The 14,361-nt window shown below is 47.6% G+C and overlaps 1 protein-coding gene and 1 long non-coding RNA gene across 6 annotated transcripts in view; both read right to left on the minus strand.

The window, feature by feature from the left end:
* Positions 1-14,361, minus strand: part of PRKCQ (protein kinase C theta) — a 347,815-nt gene that overhangs the window by 232,983 nt on the left and 100,471 nt on the right. The window lies entirely within an intron of this gene.
* On the minus strand, positions 1,560-4,745 carry LOC134935317 (uncharacterized). Its single transcript, XR_010180050.1, has 4 exons — positions 4,458-4,745; positions 3,966-4,100; positions 2,909-2,935; positions 1,560-1,864 (listed from the first exon to the last, which is right to left on the minus strand). It is a non-coding gene; the product is annotated as an uncharacterized LOC134935317 (long non-coding RNA).

Here is a 14,361-nt window from a genome sequence, read left to right on the forward strand (position 1 = left end):
AAACATAAACTGGTAAGTCCAGAAATATGGAGCTGGCAAGCATACAGTACATTCAAATAAGAGCTCTTAGTGAGATCCATCTAACAGCATAAATATGTGACACACTTTAGAGTAATAAGCCCTATAAAAGGGTTGCTGTTGGAATTCTCACACGTGGTATAGTAATTTGCAATATATATGTCAAAGCAATTATTTGACAGTCATATCTTAAATATATCGTGGCATTAGATCGACCAAGACTACAGCTGCTGTAGGACAGTGCTAATGTGATGGCTGTGGTTAAAATGCTGGCATCCTACCTTCCAGCTGTACCTTTTTAGCAGGTAAAGTACCTTTTTTTATGGCCTGTACCGATTTTTGCCTCTCCAAACTTCCAATGAAAGTATAGGAAAAGGGGTGCCCTTTCTTAATTTGTACCGATTTTTAGGTGTAAAATGTTGGAGGGTATGTGGCATAATGGAATGATAATAATTCATGTGCTTAAGAAAATGGAGGTATGGTCAAGAGAAAATCTAGAGATCAGTATGATGAGAGAAAAGTGTCAAGGATACCTCTTTATTGATAATACTGCAGATTGCTGCTTCATATCATGTGCGTCCTGCAGTGAATAATATGTGAGCGGAGCTGCTCTTTATCTAAAGGGGTATGGAAAATAGAAGGCAATAGGTATTTGCTTTTGCAATCTCATCTACAGAGGTGTCTGTTACTATGTATTGCAGCCAACCTTTAGTGGCAAGAATACAATGAGAGTGCCTGAATAGTGATTTGAGATAAGTGTGGAGTAATATTCCCGTGCGGACGCGACTGCCCAAAGTGTGGGGGACCCGCAGTGAACTAAGGATGAGCAGTTCTCAGGGATGTCCGCTCCACCGAGTCAGAAAAGTATGATTGATCTGTGGGTGTCTGGATAACCCCTTAGTAGTCTGTTGTTCTATAGCAATGCAGGCCACTATACAGTAATCTGAAAGGTAAAGTGGAGAATGATACCTGATGTCCAGATGAGGCAAGGTGCCGTCGAAGAGGGCAGCTAAGACGACTGCTGTCCCTCTAACACAGTGTTTCCCAACCACGGTCCTCAAGGCACACTAACAGTCCTGGTTTTAGTGATATCCAGGCTTGAACACAGGTGACTTAATTAGTACCTCAGTTATTTTGATTTAACCATCTGTGCTGAAGCCTGGATATCACTAAAACCTGCACTGTTGGTGTGCCTTGAGGACCGCGGTTGAGAATGCCTGCTCTAACACAACCAAATGGCCATTTCACTGAGCGGAGGCCTTTCTCGGTGGTTGCCTCCACTATTTTTGCCATGCCGCATACTTCAGCACCTTTGGGTAAGACATAAGCCACAACCTAAAAATGCAAATTTTAGAAATATAGAACATTTCATGCATGCTGGAAAAAATCCGTAATATTAAAACCTGTTTCCATTTTTTGTGCTAGCTGTAAATATAAAAACTGTTGACAGAGTTTGCAAAGCATTTTTCTTTTGTCTATAAACAATTGTATTCACCCATAATTTCATTACAGAGATGGTTTGGAAGCTATTCAGTATAATACTACTAAGCCATACAGGATAAGAATTACAAATCTTAAAATGGTTTCTGTTCTGATAGTTTTAGTTTCCACATTAATAAATCAGTCAGACTTATTTTATTCTGTCCAGTGCAGCTAATGTCTTTTCTAATGATACTTTTCCTGCTTAAGATTTATGTGCCGTCTAAAATAAATTTATAGCTATTGGTCTTAAGTTGCTATGAAAAGTTTAATACATTGGGCCTAATTCATGTTGTACACATATTCTTTAGCAAGTGCCATTTTCTAGGCTACGGAATTGCTAATTTTAGTAAGTGAAGATGCCGCCCTGAAAGAAAGAGAGACAGCTGTTCATTTGCAACTGCGTATACATTCATAGTCTATATGCAAGAAGAAGAACATCAACTGTAAGGGTGTAATGGCTGGCGCCATGTTTCTCTGCATGCATGATCGCAGCTGAAGGCAGATGCATGCCCCCAAAATGGCCATGACACACCTGCGCTTTTGCCATCACTTTACGTTAACCGCCCAAACGGCCCCTTCCTGTCCATCACTCTGTAAAGAAATCCCCAATGTGCGCACCATCGTGAAGGAAGTTTGGTGCGTGCAAGAGATTTATAGTTAAGAGCAGCCTGTGCTAGCTTACTTCTAAGTATCAGCATAAAAACAAAGCTGCCCAGTATTTATTAACTAACTGCAAAAGTGACCAGTATTGTCCTTGTATGCAAAAAAATTCACTCCATGCACTGCAACATAGTTTATTCCAGCAGTAAGAGCGGCTACACATCAGAACGATGTGTAGCTGGTGATCCGGCGGGTGACAGAAGCCTGTATCAGCAAGTGCATACACACTTGCATGCTGCAGGGGAAGACGCAGTGATCTAACGTGCCATGCTGCACTCTGCAGTATGGCATCGTTAGCGATATCTTCTGGATGACCCTGCAGCAGGGGTGACCATAAGATGGTGCTTGCGACCATGGGAGTGTGCAAATTGGGCATATAAATGTAACGATATGCCCAATTTGTGTTCCGATTTGCCTGGAAACATCAAATCGGGTCAATATTGTTCTAGTGTACTGTATACCCATCCTAAATTTCTCCTTTTTTTATTTACGGCATTAGGTGACGCATAAAGTTCTTTGTAGTAACAGAACTGCATGGGTTATGGCCATATGGGGCCCGAAGATGAGGTGGTCCAGACAACAATGGCAGGAGGTCCACAGCTCTTTGACCCAGCTCCCAATAAAGCTCCTACTCATATTTCAAGTGGACCATGAATGCAAAGAAAAAGACCCCACTCTACGTTTTTTGAAAGGAGACAAAGGAAGCATAACCTGGGAATGACAGTCCGGCCCCACACCCCGAAGTTACCTGGTCCATCTCCTCTTTGGGCTTCTCCTGGAGAGGGGAAAAAAAGTAGCTAAGTATGAATAACCACTGGGTGATAAACAACTGTCATTGCAGGCTCAGCTGTGTCAGGACACAGAGGTAAGTATATTAACTATTATTCACTAATACGCACAGACACCATCCTGAAAAAGCTTCATACACCATCAACCCTGACACTTTATATCACCCACTACACTTAACACTAGCGTAACACTTAACACTGGCGTAACTATCGAGGGTGCAGCTCCTATAAGGGCCGAGATGCTTCCAGTTCTCGCAGCTTCCCCTGCACCCATTCAACTGTAGCAGTGGCGTAAGTTCGTCCCAGTCGCCCGGAGGCATGATAAATGTTGGTGCCCCCCTACATATACACACACATACCATATATTACTATCCGGCACTAAGGGTGAACAGTAGCAGCGTGCTCAGGTACCTTTCCCAATAGTAATATAGATACACATACAAAGGGGACGCACTCCAAGTCAGTCATTACAATAAAATAGACACCAGCATACCTTTATAGTACACCTACACAAAGCAGTTTAACACCTGGAGGTGGGCGGAAACGGAGCGTCAACGCAAACGCAGCGGCCCAAAACACGGTGGGTAGCTGTCTGCCTTTGCAGGCTGCATAGGCAGAGGACTACTCAAACCATGCAAAAGCACCACCGCTGTGTGATGCTTTCGCATGTCTGCGTGCGGGGAAGGGCCGGAGGGGGGGTGGCAGGACCCGGCATGCGGGGTAGACTTGCCCTGTGCTTGGCGTCCTTCCGCATGTCAGAGAAAATGATCGTAGATGTGTGTTTTTTCGCACATCTACTATCAGGTCTGAATTACCCCCTTGATTACATATTGCCAACGTAATGAGCAACTGTATTGGCCATCAATAACAAAATAAAAATAAAAACTAATTGCAGCCAATACTTACTAATAAAAATGGATGCTGCCAATGTAATTGCTATTAATTTCCCATGAAGGCATGTATACAATAGTGATCCTTTTTACCATGCGTCCTGCCCCCCCCACCGTGTCCTCTTACCTTCCTGGATGGGACCTTTCCTGCTTAACTTGCAGACAGTGTTCAGCAAGGCACAGTACACCTTCCACCTGCCCCCATACTATCCAATCAGATCGTCTTCCATCTTCAGACGATCCTCATCTCCCAGCACACTGTCTGAAGCAGATGAAGGGGGAAGTTAACCCTGCAGTGCCAGGCCCAGCTACAGCAGCCCTTTAATTACTGTGTGTGTGTATGCAGAACATGCGGGGGTCTGGTGTGTTACATAAATAAATCAGGTGCACTGACACAATCCTTAGGACTGACGACTCCCACCACATACAGTATCAGTTCCTGTGCTCCCACCCTGGGCCCTGGCTATAGGAATGGCAGTAAACAAACAGTTAACAGCAGGAGCTGCAGGAGGGGGAGATGAATAGGCAGTGGGCTGCACACAACACGGATGGACTGTGGCCGCGCAGATCAGATGTCAGTGAGTGTGCACTGTGCAGATGTCCCGAGACAGTGAATTACCTTACGCTGGTGATTAAGCAGCTTCACCTCTGACCACCCTGGCAGCTCTGTCCGGCAATACACAGCAAATGGCAGTGGAAACAGGTGTGCCTGTCACATCGTTTCCACTAACACACAGCTCGAGCCCAGCAGCCGCACACACTGCTCCCGGCTAACGGCACCCGGAAGTGGCAGCAGGACGGAGCAGGTAATAGGTTCTGTGTTGTGTTCCAGCTGCTGGAACGCAAACCCGAAAGCGTGGAGGCCAGCAGCAAGCTGCAGGGACTCGCATGGTGTCCTGCTGGACCAATCCGCCCGGCCCCCTCCGTCTGCAAGAATGATTTACAAAAAAAAAAAAAGTAGCAGCGGGAGACAGTGGAGAAGCGCCCCCTTGAGGCCAGGAGCCCGGCGGCAGCTGACTCCACTGCCTCCCACAGTTCCGCCCCTGAACTGTAGCCCCCCCCCCATAGTAGTGGGTGTGATCCATGCTCCCTGCATGCCATGCAGTGTCCCTGGCCCACAGCGCTCGCCCCCACCCCCCATGCCGGCAGGGGCATAGCATGGGCGTAGCCACTGGAGCACAAGCTCCTTGCGCCAACAGAAGTGCAGGATGCCTCCTCCCTTATTCAATGGCAGATCCAGTCTGAGGCTGGCCCCTCCACAGATCCATCATTCTCCTGTTACTCTCCGCCCACTTCTTTTCTCCCATCACCACCCTCAGTACTCCTTTCTTGTGCCTTATCTCCCCCCATGGCTGTCACCTGCGGCACCCCCTCCTCCACACTACTGTGCTCTCCCCCCTATAGCTCCAAAGATTGCCCCCCCCCACCCGCTTACCAGTATTCCTTTACTGTGCTCTCCCCACTCATGGCTCCAAACTCCATTCCCAACCACTCGCAGCACCCTTACTCCCCCCGTAGCCCGCACCAGTACTCCTTTACTGTGCTTTCCCCCCTCATGGCTCCAACCACCAACCCCATTCCCAACCCCACCCACCCAAAGCAACGCCGACCTACCTCCTCCCCTCCCCCTCCCCCTCCCCTGCACCAGTACCCATTTACTGTGCTCTCCCCCCTCATGGCTCCAAACTACGAACCCCATTCCGAGCACCAGTACTCGTTTACTGTGCTCTCCCCCTCATGGCACATGTGATGATCTGACTAGTATCCGGCGACATAGAAAAAGAGCTCCACCATTCTCTTTTTTTTTTTAGGTGTGTGGATGATGGAGTTTTGTGACATGAGTATGCAGGTACGTGGGGAGGGAGGGTGCAGGGGGAACTCCCCATGGGGGTACCAGGCTGCACTATGAAGGTGCAGTATGTAACTGATGCCTCTCTGTTCCTACTCCCTGCTGCCTCTCTCTGTCCATATAGACCTGCTGCCACTCTCTCTGTTCCTACAGCCTCTCTCTCTCTCTATTGGGCTTATTTATCAATGAGTAATAAATTTCACCAGCCAGTCAGCTCCCAGGTGTCATTTTTCAAACAAATGGCAGTTGGTGCTCCAGCCGAGCTGATTGGCTGGTGCAATTTATCACTCACAGTGAAATTTATCACCCACTGATAAATAAGAGCATACAGTATGTCTCTTGCTGATTCTATCTCTCCCTACATCCTTGCTGTCTCTATGTGTCCCTACATCCCTGCTGCCTCTGTCCCTACATCCCTGCTGCCCCTCGCTCTGTCCCTACGTTCTCTCTCTGTCTCTATGTCTCTTGCTGCTTCTATCTCTCCCTGTCCTTTGCCTTACTGCCTCTTTCTGTCTCTACATCCCTGCTTCCTCTCTTTCTTCCTATGTCCTTGCTGCCCCTCTCTGTCCCTACGTCCCTGCTGCCTCTCTCTCCCTATGTCCTTGCTGCCTCTCTGTCTCTACAGACTCTCTCTGTCTCTATGTCCCTTCTGCCTCTTTCTGTGTCCCTACTGCCTCTTCCTAAGTCCCTGCTGCCTCTCTATATGTCCCTACGTCATTGCTGTCTCTCTCTGTTTCTATGCACCTGCTGCCTCTCTCTGTTTCGATGAACCTGCTATCTCTCTCTGTTTCTATGCACCTGCTGCCTCTTTCTATCCCAAAAGTCCCTGCTGCCAATCTTTGTCCCTATGTCTATGTTGCCAGTCTCTCTGTGTGTCCCTGCCACCACTATCTCTGTCTCTGTATCTCTGCTGTCACTGTTTGACCCTGCTGTCACGCTTTTTGTCCCTTCAGCCACTCTTTGTCTCTATGTCCCTTCCGTCACTCTCTCTGTCTCTATGTCCCTGCTGCCACTCTCTCTCTGGAGGCCTGAGTTGGGGGGGGACTTGAACATTTTGCTATGGGGTCCACAAAGTTCTAGTTACGCCCTGCTCATATAATACATAGAAACATAGAATTTAACGGCAGATAAGAACCACTTGGCCCATCTAGTCTGCCCCTTTTTTTTATCCTTTAGGTAATCTCAACCCTTTTTGAACCTTAATTCTTTCTAAGGATATTCATATGCCTATCCCAAGCATGTTTAAATTGCTCTACAGTCTTAGCCTCTACCACCTCTGATGGGAGGCTATTCCACTTATCCACTACCCTTTCTGTGAAGTAATTTTTCCTGAAATTTCCCCTGAACTTGCCTCCCTCAGTTTCAGTGTATGTCCTCGAGTTCTAATACTTCTCTTCCTTTGAAGAATGTTTTCCTCCTGAACTTTGTTAAGACCCTTGGTATATTTAAAAGTATCTATCATGTCCCCCCCTTTCTCTTCTCTCCTCCAAACTATACATGCATTTTAAGATCTTTTAGCCTTTCCGGGTAAGTTTTGTGATGTAGGCCATGCACCATTTTAGTTGCCCTTCTTTGTATACTCTCTAATGTATTTATATCCTTCTGGAGATATGGTCTCCAGAACTGGACACAGTATTCCAGATGCATTATTACCTTTTTTCCCTGCTACTATTTCCTCTCCCTAAGCAACCAAGCATCTGACTTGCCTTTCTCATTGCTTTGTTGCATTGCTTTCCTGCCTTTAAGTCACTTGAAATAGTGACTCCTAAATCTCTATCCTCCTCAGTAGTTTCCATTATAGTACCCTTGATATTATATTTAGCCTTTGGGTTTTTGAGACCCAAGTGCATGATTTTGCATTTTTTAGCATTAAACTGTAGTTGCCACGTTCTTGACAATTTCTCAAGCCTGCCTAGGTCATCAATCATTTGTTTCACTCCTCCCGGTGTGTCTACCCTGTTGCATATCTTTGTATCATCTGCAAAAAGGCACACTTTCCCTTTAATACCATTTGCAATGTCACCAACAAAGATATTAAAGAGAACTGGTCCAAGTACAGATCCCTGTGGTACTCCACTGGTAACAGTGTGCAGTGGAACTACATTTGCTCTTTTCCGGTCCTCTGGAATAGCACCTGCATTTAGTGACTGGTTAAATAATTCTGTTAAAGGTGTCACCAGCACATCTTTTAGCTCTTTTAGTATCCTTGGGTGTATCCCATGTGGCCCCATTGATTTATCCACTTTTAGTTTTGAAAGTTCTGTTAGGACCTTCTCCTCTGTAAATGTACTTTCATCTACCTTATTTTTATGAATGTCCTTGCAACTTAACTGTGGCCCCTTCCCTTCTCCTTCTGTACTAAATACTGAGCAAAAATAATTATTTAGGTGATCTGCTATTACCTTGTCTCTCTCCACCAAATGCTCACTCTCTGTCTTAAGTCTTATTATTCCTCCATTTGATTTTCTCCTTTCATTTATATACTTAAAAAAAGTTTTACCCCCTCTATCTACTGACTGGGCCATTTTCTCCTCAGCTTCTGCCTTTACACGTCTGATCACTTTCTTGGCATCTTTCCGTCTGTCAAGATACACCTCTTTGTCGTTATTATTTTGAGTATGTATTTCCTAAAAGTCATCTTTTTTGCTTTCACACTAGTTGTTACTTCTTTTGTGAACCACATTGGCTTCCTTTTCCTGGTGCTTTTCCTAACCCTTTTGATACAAAGGTCTGTTACCCTTAGTATTGCACTTTTCAGTTTTTCCCACCTCTCCTGCACCCCTTCCAAGTTCCTCCAGTCCGACAATGACTCACCCACCTTCTGATACCTCTCACATATTGTATCTATCAGTGCAGAGTATATTGGGGGTCATTCCGAGTTGATCGTAGCTGTGCTAAATTTAGCACAGCTACGATCATGAACTCAGACATGCGGGCGGACGCCCGGCACAGGGCTAGTCCGCCCCGCATGTCAGTGCCGCCCCCTCCCGCAGAAGTGCAAAGGCATCGCACAGCGGCGATGCCTTTGCACTTCAAAAGTAGCTCCCGACCAGCGCAGCTTTAGCGTGCTGGCCAGGAACTACTCATCGTTTCCTGGCCCGCAGCAACTGCGTGTGATGTCACGCAGCCACAGCGGGCCACTCCCCGCATGGTCCGGCCACTCCTGCGTTGGCTGGACCGCGCCCACAAAACGGTGGCCAAACGCCGGCGTTTCGCCCCCTCCCACTCATCGACCGCCTCTGCCTGTCAATCAGGCAGAGGCGATCGTAGCGCAGCGACGGGCAGCCATGCACCGGCACACGCGCAGTTCTGACCCGATCGCTATGCTGCGAAAAACTGCAGTGTGCGATCGGGTCAGAATGACCCCCATTATCTCCTACCCACTACCATACGCAAACACCATCCCTCACCCTTTAATCATGACCACCCCCTGACACAATACCTCACCAAATGAAATACCTTCATCTTAAGAAAACTAAAAAAAATATGTCTTAATTAAATAAATACAAATTGTTCAATGTCTCATTTTTAACCTCAGATAATCATTCATCTTCCCTTTAGCTGTATTGGAAAGGTACCCTGCAGCGCTGCTGCAGTGCCACCTGTACATCAGTATAGAGCAGTGTTTTTCAACCGCTGTGCCGCGGCACACTGATGTGCAGCCAGCGGTTGTCAAGTGTGCCGCCGCCGCCAGAGATCCCTGCTGCCAGTCCCCGTCTGCTGCGCAGCCGTCTTCACTATACAATGACCGTGTAAGAGCTGCCTGCACTGCACGATAGTGATACTGATTTACAGCATCACTATCGGGCAGCGCAGGCAGTTCTTCTGCGGTCACTGTATAGTGAAGATGGCAGCTCTCCTGCGGGCCCGCCCGTGACCCCTACGACGTGGCGTGACTCATAGGTCACGTACACATCACCATCCAGCCCGGGTAGCGTCTAGTGTACCTTTGTGGCCCGTGCTGCTCTGTTCTGCTCCTCACTGCTCCTGCCGCTAAGGGGGAAAACAAAACAGGTTTGGGCCAGTGCTTTATGATGTGTGTGCAGTGCCATTACTATGTGTGTGGTGGTGTTACTATGAGGGTCAGTGTCTCTGGTCTCTGGTGGCGTTACTATGGGGGTCAGTGTCTCTGGTCTCTGGTGGCATTACTGTGGGGGTCAGTGTGTGTGGTGGCATTACTGTGGGGGTCAGTGTGTCTGGTGGCATTACTGTGGGGGTCAGTGTGTGGTGGCATTACTATGGGGAGGCAATGTGTGGAATTACTGTGGCAGTGTGTTCAAGGACTGCGCATTATTTTAATAACTGTTGGGGTCAATGTGTCTGTGTTTTTCCCCTTGGGGACAAATATGTTTGTTTTATTTCCCTGTGTGTGTTTTATTTTTCCGTGGGGTACCGATGGTGTGCTTTGGCAATTTTTAAATCTTTTTGGTGTGCAGCGAACTGAAAAAGGTTGAAAATCACTGGTATGGAGTGTACTAAGGCAGCTCTAGGCAGTACCATACTTCCTGGTGCTGGCACACCTACTCCCTCAGCATGATGTCATGTGTGCAGATGGTAAGGCTGGCACAGTGTGCAATGCTGTCTGCTCTACCACTAAGTAGTCCCACAGGTCCCAAGGAAGAAGGAAAAGTTGTGTAGTCGGTGAGATTCTATTGTGAGGTGGATTCACATACTGAGTATGACCCCCGCCCACACACACTACTTTCTGTACACTCTCCTGATTTGTTAAGTTAATGGACAGCTTTCTGAGGTTTGCATCAGAAATTTGAATGAATACAGTAAGTAGTACAAGTGTGTCAAGAGTGCTGGCTAAAAATGTCACTTTACTTAAGTTAGGTACACACTAGACGATATGTCGTCCTGCATATTAGGCACATCATCTAATGATGCACGCTCCCGCTTGTCGTCAGTGACATCCTTCATCGGACCTACATGCAGGGCAGACAGAAAACATCACTAGCAAGGGCTATGCTGCCAAATGCAACATGGCCGCCGCTGCCGGCATCAGCAAGTGTGTATGCACTTTGCCGAAGCCAGCTCCATGACTGGTACCGTCGTGCGTGATGTTGCTGGGTAAACACATTGTGTAGCGTGTGCACAGCTAAAGAACAGTTTGCACTGGCTTTGTGGGTGAAGGGTGATAAGTACTTGGATGTGTAAGAACAAAGATGAAACAGTATAGGAAGGAAAGTGTAGGTGGTATCATACCTTCTCATTCATATCTGTAACTCTTGCTCTGTATTCATGACATCAGCTAAACAACTTAAATCATAAAGTAATGGGATGCAGACATAGGGGGTAATTCCAAGTTGATCGCAGCAGGATTTTTGATAGCAATTGGGCAAAACCATGTGAACTGCAGGGGAGGCAGATATAACATGTGCAGAAAGAATTAGATTTGGGTGGGTTATTTTATTTCTGTGCAGGGTAAATACTGGCTGCTTTATTTTTACACTGCAAATTAGATTGCAGATTGAACACACCCCACCCAAATCTAATTCTCTCTGCACATGTTAAATCTGCCTCCCCTGCAGTGCACATGGTTTTGCTCAACTGCTAAAATATGTCCTGCTGCGATCAACTTGGAATTACCCCCATAGACGTTTATTTGCTAAGCTGTGGCTCGCAACATGCCGTGTTTTCTTATTACAGCCATTGTCATTTTACATTTGGGACTTGAAGATGCTGAGCAGTGGCGGCTTCTGTATTCCAACGCTTAGTAAAAAAAATCCCATAAAGTGGTGTAAAGAAGATATGGGGGAAATGTAATCGCCAGGCATCAAAGTGATTCCGGCGAGTCTGCCCGATGTTTAAAAGTGGCAAGCATTAAAAAACTGGTTTTGCCTTTTAAATGGCGATGTTTTAAATAGAAAAAGTAACATTGTGTACAATGCTACAGCACAGAGCCCTGCAGGAGGTATGACTACAGCACCAAGCCCTGCAGGAGGTGCGACTACAGCACAGAGCCCTGCAGGAGGTGTGACTACAGTACAGAGCCCTGTAGGAGGTGTGGCTACAGTACAGAGCCCTGTAGGAGGTGTGGCTACAGTACAGAGCCCTGCAGTAGATTTAGTCCTCATGAGGACCTATGCAATGTGGACCATTTGGGGCCCCCATTCCTCAAACAATCCTCAGTGTGCCCCCACACCAACTGCAGCAGACGCTCATTATGTCGCCCCTCAGTCAGTGTATTCTTCCCAATCTGCCCCCGCCAATTATAATAGGAGAATGGTAGCTGTACTAGTGTATTTATTATTTTCTCTGACGTCCTAAGTGGATGCTGGGGACTCCGTCAGGACCATGGGGATTAGCGGCTCCGCAGGAGACAGGGCACAAAACTAAAGCTTTAGGATCAGGTGGTGTGTACTGGCTCCTCCCCCTATGACCCTCCTCCAAGCCTCAGTTAGGTTTTTGTGCCCGTCCGAGCAGGGTGCAATCTAGGTGGCTCTCTTAAGGAGCTGCTTAGAAAAAGTTTTTAGGTTTATTATTTTCAGTGAGTCCTGCTGGCAACAGGCTCACTGCATCGAGGGACTTAGGGGAGAGAAGTTCAACTCACCTGCGTGCAGGATGGATTGGCTTCTTAGGCTACTGGACACCATTAGCTCCAGAGGGAGTCGGAACACAGGTCTCACCCTGGGGTTCGTCCCGGAGCCGCGCCGCCGACCCCCCTTGCAGATGCTGAAGATTGAAGGTCCAGAAACCGGCGGCAGAAGGCTCTTCAGTCTTCTTGAAGGTAGCGCACAGCACTGCAGCTGTGCGCCATTGTTTGTCACACACTTCTCACCAACGGTCACGGAGGGTGCAGGGCGCTGCTGGGGGCGCCCTGGGCAGCAATGTAAATACCTTTTATGGCTAAAAAATACATCACATATAGCCCTTGAGGCTATATGGATGTATTTAACCCCTGCCAGATATTACAAACTACGGGAGAAAAGCCCGCCGGAATAGGGGGCGGGGCTTATTCTCCTCAGCACACAGCGCCATTTTCCTGCTCAGCTCCGCTGTGAGGAAGGCTCCCAGGACTCTCCCCTGCACTGCACTACAGAAACAGGGTAAAACAGAGAGGGGGGGCACTTTTTATGGCGATATTTTATATATTTAAGCTGCTATAAGGATACAACACTTATATAAGGTTGTTCCCATATATATTATAGCGCTTGGGTGTGTGCTGGCAAACTCTCCCTCTGTCTCCCCAAAGGGCTAGTGGGGTCCTGTCTTCGATAAGAGCATTCCCTGTGTGTCTGCTGTGTGTCGGTACGTGTGTGTCGACATGTATGAGGACGATGTTGGTGTGGAGGCAGAGCAATTGCCGGTAATGGTGATGTCACCCCCCAGGGAGTCGACACCGGAATGGATGGCTTTGTTTATGGAATTACGTGATAATGTCAGCACATTACAAAAATCAGTTGACGACATGAGACGGCCGGAAAACCAGTTGGTACCTGCCCAGGCGTCTCAGACACCGTCAGGGGCTGTAAAACGCCCTTTACCTCAGTCGGTCGACACAGACCCAGACACGGACACTGAATCTAGTGTCGACGGTGAAGAAACAAACGTATTTTCAAGTAGAGCCACACGTTATATGATCACGGCAATGAAGGAGGCTTTGCATATCTCTGATACTGCAAGTACCACAAAAAGGGGTATTATGTGGGGGGTGAAAAAACTACCTGTAGTTTTTCCTGAATCAGAGGAATTGAATGATGTATGTGATGAAGCGTGGGTTAACCCAGATAGAAAAGTGCTAATTTCAAAAAAGTTATTGGCATTATACCCTTTCCCGCCAGAGGTTAGGGCGCGCTGGGAAACACCCCCTAGGGTGGATAAGGCGCTCACACGCTTATCAAAACAAGTGGCGTTACCGTCTCCTGATACGGCCGCCCTCAAGGATCCAGCTGATAGGAGGCTGGAAACTACCCTAAAGAGTATATACGCACATACTGGTGTTATACTGCGACCAGCCATCGCCTCAGCCTGGATGTGCAGTGCTGGGGTGGTCTGGTCGGATTCCCTGACTGAAAATATTGATACCCTGGATAGGGACAGTATTTTATTGACTATAGAGCAATTAAAGGATGCTTTTCTTTATATGCGAGATGCTCAGAGGGATATTTGCACTCTGGCATCGAGAGTAAGTGCGATGTCCATATCTGCCAGAAGAAGTTTATGGACGCGACAGTGGTCAGGTGATGCGGATTCCAAACGACATATGGAAGTATTGCCGTATAAAGGGGAAGAATTATTTGGCGTAGGTCTATCGGATCTGGTGGCCACGGCAACTGCCGGAAAATCCACCTTTTTACCTCAGACCCCCTCCCAACAGAAAAAGACACCGTCTTTTCAGCCGCAGTCCTTTCGGTCCTATAAGAGCAAGAGGGCAAAAGGACAGTCATATCTGCCCCGGGGCAGAGGAAGGGGTAAGAGAGGGCAGCAGGCAGCCCCTGCCCAGGAACAGAAGCCCTCCCAGGGTTCTGCAAAGCCCTCAGCATGACGCTGGGGCTGTACAAGCGAACTCAGGAGCGGTGGGGGGTCGACTCAGGAATTTCAGCGCACAGTGGGCTTGCTCACAGGTGGACCCTTGGATCCTGCAGGTAGTATCTCAGGGTTACAGGTTGGAATTCGAGAAGTCTCCCCCTCGCCGGTTCCTAAAGTCTGCTTTGCCAACGTCTCCCTC

This window comes from Pseudophryne corroboree, chromosome 6 (genome assembly GCF_028390025.1).
Source record: "Pseudophryne corroboree isolate aPseCor3 chromosome 6, aPseCor3.hap2, whole genome shotgun sequence".
Taxonomy (NCBI): domain Eukaryota; kingdom Metazoa; phylum Chordata; class Amphibia; order Anura; family Myobatrachidae; genus Pseudophryne; species Pseudophryne corroboree.